We start from the raw sequence: 10,100 nt of genomic DNA on the forward strand, positions 1-10,100 counted from the left end.
CTATTTAATTGTTAAGGGTCAAGATTATATTGCATTAACTAGTATCATAACCATAGTTAAGGAATAAGTTTTGAACAAATAATTTCTTAACTTTGGTAAGAAAAATATTCCTACAAATCTTAGAACTGGTTAATTTCATTTTTTATTTCTATATTCAAATATTAATATTGTACATTATTTAATCGCTTCCTATGCTAGCAAATTTATTCTTGAAATATTAGGTTGAGAAATTTAAAAAATAAAAGGAAGAATTATCATTGATGATAGAAATCATATAATAAAAATGGGAAAGTATTAAAAAAAATGCACTAGAATTACAAATGCGAAAGTATAAAAAAAAATTCTTTATAAAAAATAAAATAAAAGAAAATATCAATTTAAAGGCAAAATATTTTGTAAGACTACTGTTAGGCTAAACAAATTAAACGTTGTTAAGTTCATGTTGACTGTCAGTAGTCTGAAATGTAAGGAAAGAAAATCTAAGTTACATTACATTAATTATATCTTCAATATTCATCTAACTGGATTAGATTTCTTCCAAGGAGTTTAGCTAACCTTTTAATTACAGCTTTTTCGATGGCGTGGTTGATTCAATTTTCAGTCTTAAGTTTGAAGATCCAAATACAACACCTATTGATTCTTTTAATCAAATGATTTATAACAATACAAATATTCAAAAATTGTTTTACACCACAAGTTTTAAAAGTTTTTTTATTATAAGATTATATTAATTTTTAAAAATAAAATTTAATTATTTAAAATTTATATCCTTATCTCTTCGACATGGTTATCTCAAGCACCCATATCCATTTTCCGCAAGGATGATAAATCCTTAGGACCGATAAGGCATAAGGTATGGGGCGAGCAGTTTCTTGAAGAGCGAATTCGATCGTCTTCTTTGTTCGAAAAATGCACAGTGGAAAGGGATGCTAGTCGGCTCGGTTCTTAACAAATATATCATGAAAAAATAATTGATTTATTCAAATTAGTATATTTTAATTGAATTAAACATAAAAACTAAAAGTACAAGATCTTTATTAACATCATGAAATTCATGGACATTGGACAAAAAGATTAATATTATTAACAAAATATAAAAAATTATTAAAATATTTTACAAAAAGATAATTTATCAAGTATAAAACAAATGAAACTGAAAACATAACATAAGTTCTGATATAAAATATAAATAAATTTTTAGAATAATATAAATAAAAAAGAATTTAAAAGAAACAAAAAAATTAAAACACAAAAAAAATTATAATTACATTACATCATGTAATAATTACCAGCAATTTATAGTCTCTCCCTAATAAATAGACAACCCCTATCAATTATATTCAACTATCTACTTACCAATAATTATAGGGAAAATGCATAAGTACCCCCCTTGACTATACCTGAAATCCCAGAGACACACCTAACCTTTACTAAGGTCCTATTACCCCCCCGAACTTATTTTATATGTAATATTCTACCCCTTTTTGGCCTACGTGGCACTATCTTTGTGGGCCCAGTGCATGTTGACATTTTTTTCAAGATAGTGCCACGTAAGCAGAAAAGGGGTAGAATATTATAGATAAATTAATTTCGGAGGGGTAATAGGACCTTAGTAAAGGTTAGGCGTGTCTCTGGGATTTCAGGCATAGGCTGGGGGGGTACTTATGCATTTTCCCATAATTATATGACCAGCAATATATTACACCAAATTCTTTACCATTTGCTTCAACTCCATCATCTATATCATTGATTAGGTGGACCATTGTGTACAACACATATAATTATTAGACTTTTCTCCATATATATAATTTTCCCACAAGTTGTGTAATGGTTGTTGAAGAAGCTTTAATAAGCACATATTTAAAGAATGTACCTTTTGTTTAGCTTGCATCTTTTTCATTTCCTCTTGCTTTGTCTAGTAGTACTTCTTTTTTTCAGAAATCACATGCTCGTGTCTTTTTTCCTTTTTTTTAGAAAAAAGTAATGCTAAATGGTTAGAAAAATTTGATCAGAAACATAAAAAGTTTATAATATTTTTATTTTTATATTTATTCCCTCAATATTTTTTCCTTCAAAACAAAATTAACTTTTTTCTATTTCCCAAATTTCTTGAATTACTAAAATACAAACTCTTTGGCTGCCAAGGGAAATGAAATTTTTTTTTGTGTATATTTTTTGAGTATGTATAATTCATTCGATTTATTTTTAAAAATATATATTATTTAGTTATTTAAAAAAATTGTACGCTTTAGTTAAAAAAAAAATAAAATTGTATTTTCATTTTTATACATTAATATTTTTTTCATTACTATACCATACAAATTAGAGGCACATCTAGAGGGGATTATGTGAGTTCACGTGAACCCATGCTCCCCTTTGTAGATTATATATAATAGTGTTATGTTTTTTAAAAACATTTAAATATAAAAGTGTGAACCCACGTTAAATAATTTATTTGTTTTTATTTTTTATTAAAACAAAATTCATATAGGGATATATGATCTATATGACAAAGAAGGATATAATTGTCCGAAAGAAAACCAATTTATTGTGTGAATATGTATTTGGGTCATTATGGCCAAATTATTGTGGCCAAAAGATTTTTCGTTTTTCTAAACTATTTATGTCTACTGCTTCTAAGTGCATATCTCTGTCATTTGCCCTTCAAAAATTGGACAATTTCCTCGTTCAGCAAGTTTCCCTGCGTAAAAATTTGAGAAAGGAAGTTGAGTAGCTGAAAACTGAGCTTAACGAGTTTAACCAATAAGATATTTCACGAGTCTTCAAGTTCTTCAAGTCTTTCGTTGTGATCAGTGGAAAGATGTTGAACCTGTTGATTTAGTCAATCTTCGAGAATTAAGCATGGATCGTATTAGGAACTCTTACTCCTTAAACAACATTAGCAGCTTGAAAAACCTTAGCACTATCAGATTGTTTTGTGAAGGTTATGAGTCATTCCCATCCCTCGAATTTGTTAATTGCTGTGAAAAGCTCCAGAAATTGTGGTTAAGAGGGAGAATAGAGAAACTGCCTCATCTGTTTCCAAATTCCATCACAATGATGCTTCTTTGGGACTCAGTACTGACAGAGGATCCGATTGATTTGAGCTTACGAAGGAAAAGAAATAATGTGCAGTGATAACAGCTTCAGTCAACTCGAGTTCCTTCGTCTTTTATATTCTTGTGGACCTAGAAACATGGCATTTAGGCACAAATGCTATGCCTCTCATTAAAGATCATGTTATCGATCGTTGTTCAAAGCTGAAGGAGATTCTAGAGAAAATGAAAGACGTGAAGCGTACTTGATAATAGGAAAGGTAAATATACAAACAAATCTCAATAATCCTACATAACATTTCTTCATTTTCTCTTTTTTATATAAATAAAATATTTGTGTTAACAAGTTAACAACAAACTAACATGTTCCATGTTTGCCTGATAGCAGATGTCATAGTGCCGTATGTGTCAAGAAATCCTCTACCATCAAGAATGAAAAGAAGACTATGTTCCTAAGATGTTATTAATCTTTTATATTATATTCATCCATTTCCGAGCTAAATTTGAGTAAACATAGCTGAAATGAAGAAAGTAATCTAAATTGATCTGCTGTTCCGAGCTAAATTTGAGTAGAGAGTCTTCAATTCTCTTCTTGGGACAGTATCTTCAGTTATGGTTGAATTATGGGTTCTCCATTTTCGCCTTTTTCTATCAAGAGCCCACGCTTTATTTGTACCTTTGCGTTTAAAGCCCCAATGAACCTTAAGAGTTTTTTTTTCCACTTTTCACTTTTGATGACACTTATTAAGGCTGGGACTATACTAACCATTTTCTCCATTTGGAGTTCGCCATGGAGCTTTCGTAACCTGTCTATTTATATGCCTGATCCCTTCTGACCAAGTGGGCACTACATTACTTCCTAAAGCAACATCAAGGAAATGGCGGGAAAGCATGAAATACTGCTATTCATAGCAGACTATACATACATATTGAATATTGATCATGTAATGGAATCTTTTCCTTGGGCTCTGTGGCTCAAATGCATCACAACATGATTGGAGGTTTTTCTTCTTTCTGTGTGTTTTTCCTAGTTAATATCCAAAGGGAAATTTGCTCCAGGAAGCTTAGCAGCTTGCATCGTTATCTATATCTAACGAGTTGTGTTTGTTCAACGCTCTCCAGTGCTCTTTCTGCTCCTATCTTTCACCTTTCAAATTGGGACACCATACAATATGTGTACCATTGATTATTATTGGCCACAGATGAAACTGTGTTGGGTTTAGCAAGGTGTGAATGGGAAATAAAAAAGAGAAAATGGAAGAACCAATGAAAGTGGGGGAACCAATTTTGGAGGGAAAATGAAAAGTCATCATTGCAAAAGTGCAAATGAAAGGTCATTTTTACCATATCGGTAGAAGAAAGGAAATTGTTGTCCTTATATTAGGAAACACTTCCTTTAGTTCTTAAAGGGTTAAGAAGAAGGTGCCCCCTCGCGCCGTCGTCGTCGCTCGCTCGGCCTGGGCCTGGCAAATGATGTGATTGATTGATAATATTTTTGGACAAAATTTATTTAATCAATTTTGTTAAATCATTTCCTTTCTCTTATAAATTAATTCAGAATGTTAATTAAATAACATAATTAATTTGGCGCAACTGAATTTATTTGAAATTCAAGTGTAACGGTAATCCTTCCAAAAAGTCGTTACTTTTCCCAAACGGTAATCCTTCCAAAAAGTCGTTACTTTTCCCAAACGGTAATCCTTCCGAAAAGTCGTTACTTTTCCCAAAGGACAGAATGTTCTGGAAAAAAAAACGGGTCTGAACAGATTTTCTGAACAGACGCGTTCCTTGCTGCAAATGGCTATAAATAAGAGGTCTTTTTCGTTTTTTCAAACACTGAAAATTTTTCCTCTCTGCATACATTTTCTTACATAAATAAAATTGTCGATCGACTGTGTCTGTGTGTGCTCTTGTTGCTGTTCTTGAGTTCGCTGAAGTTATTGAAGTTTGAGGTACCGCTACTTCTTTAACAGGTTAATCCGTTTTATCTTGGGAGGAATTAATCTGCAACCTCGGGTACAGTGAGGAGATTAAATTTCTTAAGGAAACACAGTGGTTTCTGTGGACTCGGATTAAAAATCATTCTGTCAATTTCATCTTTTTTCTGTTTCTGTATTTTTGACTAACCTGAATACAGGAGATAACAAACTGATGTATCGATGCCTCTAAGATGGTTTCAATCTTCTCAAGCGTAAAATGAGAACATTTGTAAAGAGCACAGAACTATGCTAATTGTTCTGTTTTTTTTTTTAATCTTCAGCCTCCCATTTCCATGGAGCGAGTTTCTGAGTTGGGACAATGGCAAAAGCAGGAAGTAAAAGCACATGGAACGAGCTGGGATGTCAAGAGCATGGATTTAGCGTTGTGGACATTTGATGACATTCAGATCACATTGCGGGAACCATTGGTACTTGATCGTGCAGCCTCTATTGAAAGACCTGGATTTTGGCTACCAAAGGCTATATCAGAGGCCATCACTAACTCATCGAAGCTTGAAGGTCAAGAAGCAAGGGAAAAGAATCCATCAGAGGAGACGATGCAACTTTCATAAGTATCCAACTAAACGAGGCAGCTGATTGTAAACATTTCTAGCATACAAGGTCTTGTACGACGGCTTTAAATGGGCAGGTTGAATTGAATATGAGCGGATTGAAAACGGATTATACAAAAAGGAAAAAGAATCCCATACGAAGGAGACCAAATAAAAACAAGAGGGAGAGAACACATGCCAGTATAGTGGAAAACAGGAACCTGTTGAAATTCCTTCTTGTTTTCATTCATCTCTTGTAATCAAGCACTCGGGAATTTTAGCCTTTTTAAGTTACTATGTTCTAAATTACTCATATTTTTCCAGTTCTCTTTGTTTAACTATATTAGATAACTAGATTGTATTGTTTCCCATTATTTACATATTGTCACACATCAGTAATTCAAAAGAGGAACTACACAAAAAGTAGGTTGCGGGATAAAACAAAATTACTAGATATTTAATACCACTAACCACCATTACCATGAATCATCATATTTAATCACCGCATTAGATATCGACAATCAAGGAGCAGTGAGATATTCCAAAAAAAAAAAAAAGTACCTTTCGCTTTAGTGGGAAATTTCAAAAAGCTTTAATACATCTTTTTCCTTTTTGATAATGGGAACTTTCATTTGCTCTTGCCTTCGTCTAATCGTAATTTTCTTTTTTTCTAAACTTTAATCATATAAGTGATAAGTGGACCCCTTGAACACATTATTTGTTCTTACTTTTATGTCTATTGCTTTTGACTGTATGTGATCTCCATCTCCCATTTTCCAACTTGTATTCCAATATACAGCTCCCTCTTATTTTCAATCAAAAGTAGTATTCTTGAAGATGGCTGATGCCTTTCTATCATTTGCAGTTCAAAAATTGGGTGATTTCCTAATACAACAAATTTCCCTGCGTAAAAATCTGAGAAAGGAAATTGAGTGGCTGAGAAATGAGCTACTCTTCATACAATCATTCCTCAAAGATGTAGAACAAAAACAATATGGAGATCATAGAGTTCAACAATGGGTGTTTGAGATCAACTCTATTGCTAATGATGCTGTTGCTATACTCGAGACTTATAGCTTCGAGGCTGGTAAAGGTGCTAGTCGTGTCAAGGCTTGTGCTTGCATCTGTAGGAAGGAGAAGAAATTCTATAATGTTTCCAAGGAGATTCAATCACTCAAGCAACAAATCATGGATATCTCTCGCAAACGAGAGACATATGGTATTACAAATATCAATAGTAATGCAAGAGAAGGACCAAGTAATCAGTCTGCCATGGTTAGAACGTTGAGGAGAACTACCTCATATGTGGATGACCAGGATTACATTTTTGTTGGACTTCAGGATGTTGTACAAACATTGCTAGCTCAACTTCTCAAAGCAGAGCCTCGTCGAAGCGTCGTCTCCATTTATGGCATGGGCGGATTAGGCAAGACCACTCTTGCAAGAAACCTCTACAGAAGTCCTAATATAGTCTCTAGCTTCCCTACACGTGCTTGGATATGTGTTTCACAAGAGTACAACGCAATGGATCTTCTTAAGACTACCATAAAATCCATCCAAGGCGCACCAAGGAAACTCTACAATTGTTAGAAACTATGACAGAAGGAGATCTAGAATTTCACCTTCGTGATCTATTGAAAGAACGCAAATACCTTGTGGTGGTTGATGATGTATGGCAGAGAGAAGCATGGGAAAGTTTGAAAAGATCATTCCCTGATGGCAAGAATGGCAGCAGAGTTATTATTACCACACGCAAAGAGGATGTCGCTGAGAGAGCAGACAACAGAGGTTTTGTCCATAAACTTCGTTTCCTAAGCAAAGAAGAAAGTTGGGATCTCTTTTGTAGGAAACTACTTGATGTTCGAGCAATGGTTCCAGCAATGGAAAGCCTAGCTAAGGATATGGTGGAAAAGTGTAGAGGCTTACCTCTTGCAATTGTTGTATTGAGTGGACTACTTTCGCATAGAGGGGGGGTAGACAAATGGCAAGAGGTGAAAGATCACCTTTGGAAGAACATTATGAAAGATAAATCTATTGAAATCTCCTGCATTCTATCATTAAGCTACAATGATTTGTCAACTGTGCTCAAGCAGTGTTTTCTGTACTTTGGTATTTTTCCAGAAGATCAAGTGCTCAAGGCTGAAAACATAATAAGGTTGTGGATGGCCGAGGGTTTCGTACCAAATGGAGATGAAAGAATGGAGGATGTCGCTGAAGGCTTCTTGAATGAGCTGATAAGACGAAGCTTGGTTCAAGTGGTGGATACATTTTGGGAAAAAGTTTCTGACTGTAGGGTTCATGATTTACTCCGTGATCTTGCCATACAAAAGGCATTGGAGGTAAACTTCTTTGACATTTATCATCCAAGAAAGCACTCCAAATCCGCTTCATGTATCAGACTTGCCATTCACAGTCAAGGAGAACGGTATCACTCACTTGATCTTTCTAATTTGAAGTTGAGGTCAATTATGTTCTTTGATCCACATTTTCGTAGTGTGTTCCAACATATAGATGTGTTTCGACATATATATGTGTTGTACTTGCATATTAAATATGGTGGTGTTATACCTGATGCCATTGGGAATTTGTACCACCTCAAGTTCTTAAGCTTGAGAGGTATTGATGACCTTCCGTCTTCCATTGGCAACCTCAAGAATCTACAGACACTTGTTGTCAATGAGGCGGATTACACTTTCCAACTACCCTGCAAGACAACTGACCTAATAAATTTAAGACATTTAGTTGCTCAGTATTCAGAACCTCTGGTACATATAAGCAAACTCACTAATCTTCAAGTTCTTAAAGGTGTTGGCTGTGATCAATGGAAAGACGTTGACCCTGTTGATTTAGTCAATCTTAGAGAATTAGGCATGGATTATATCAAGAAATCTTACTCCCTAAACAACATTAGCAGCTTGAAAAACCTCAACACTCTCACATTGGTGTGTAAAAATTATGATGAATCATTCCCATCCCTTGAATTTGTTAATTGTTGTGAAAAGCTCCAGAAATTGTGGTTAGATGGGAGAATAGAGAAACTGCCTCTGTTTCCAAATTCCATCACAATGATGGTTCTTGAGAACTCAGAACTGACAGAAGATCCGATGCCTATTTTGGGAATGTTACCTAACCTAAGGAATCTTGAATTAGATGAAGCTTATGAAGGAAAAGAAATAATGTGCAGTGATAACAGCTTCAGTCAACTAGAGTTTTTTAGTCTTTATGATCTTGAGAACCTAGAAACATGGCATTTAGGCACAAGTGCCATGCCTCTCATTAAAGGTCTTCGTATTTGTCGTTGTCGAAAGCTGAAGGAGATTCCAGTGAGAATGAAAGACGTGAAGTGTATTTGATGATAGGAAAGGTAAATATACATTCAAATCCCAATCCTACATAACATTTCTTTATTATTTTTCTTTTACACCATAATAATACTGTGTTAAATCAACAGAGAAGAAGCTGTCACTTGAAGACATTCACCTACATCAACTTGGCTTCTCCAACCATCAATCAAGTTGGCTGTTCTTTCTTATGTTTTGGTTTTTCAATGTTTAATTTCTTTCTGTTTTTGGCTTTTCTTAGTGTGTGGAAACATGCGTTGGAAGACAAGTTTTTTTTTGGATTTTGTGATGACTTAATTAACGGAACAATGTTAAAAATGTTCTTAAATTATGTAAAATAAACAAAAATATCCTCAATTGATAGTTTGATCCAAAAATATCATTGTCTTCAATAATTTGATCTAAAAATGCTCTTATTATTGCTTAATAAGTCAAACTGTCTTTTTTCAATTAAATATATTATTTCTCTTTTTTTAAAACACGTTCTTTTTCTAATAATGCTTTTTTTCATTAGAAACTGTTTAGCCTACTTCTTATGGATCTATCTTTGTATGAATATACCTCCCTTTGCAATAATTATACCAAGCATTAGGATTTATATCAAAGCAAAGAAATAGTAGTGATCTTTTGCCGGCAAATTATATAAATATATAAGAGAACCCTAGGCACGCCTACGTGGGGCCACCACAAACCAGGATTATGTTTTAATTTATTTATTTTCAAAATTAGTCTTCCCTTTCATGAAAAGTTGTGACTTTTACGAACAGTTGCGACTTTTATGAAGAGTTGCATTTTTTATGCAAAGTTGCCGCGTTATTGGGCTTGTCTTGTTGATAACCTTGAGACCGGCGAAGACTATGCTCCAGCTAGTGGTGAAGGAAAGGGGGAAGTGACTTGTTCCTTCCTTGCGGAGGATTTAAAACAAACTATGACGGCTTCATTGCTTTATATCTTTCTTTTCATTTTCTTTTATTCACTACTAAAAAAACTGTGAATACCGACCTATAAATACCGACCTCCGGAGGTCGGTATTCCTTGAAATACCGACCTAAAACCGACATCCCAGCTTAGGTCGGAAAAAGCTTGGTCGCTATTCAATACCGACCTCTGAAGGTCGGTATTTACTGACCTCTCGAGGTCGGTTTTTATTTTATGTCGGAATATTCATTTTTT

At 34.1% G+C, this 10,100-nt stretch overlaps 1 pseudogene; it reads left to right on the plus strand.

Annotated features, from left to right (window-relative positions):
- Nucleotides 1-6,314: 6,314 nt before the first annotated feature.
- On the plus strand, nucleotides 6,315-9,329 carry LOC125854500 (disease resistance protein RPP13-like; annotated as a pseudogene).
- The last annotated feature ends 771 nt before the right edge of the window (nucleotides 9,330-10,100 follow it).

Source organism: Solanum stenotomum, chromosome 2 (assembly GCF_019186545.1).
Source record: "Solanum stenotomum isolate F172 chromosome 2, ASM1918654v1, whole genome shotgun sequence".
Classification (NCBI taxonomy): Eukaryota; Viridiplantae; Streptophyta; class Magnoliopsida; order Solanales; family Solanaceae; genus Solanum; species Solanum stenotomum.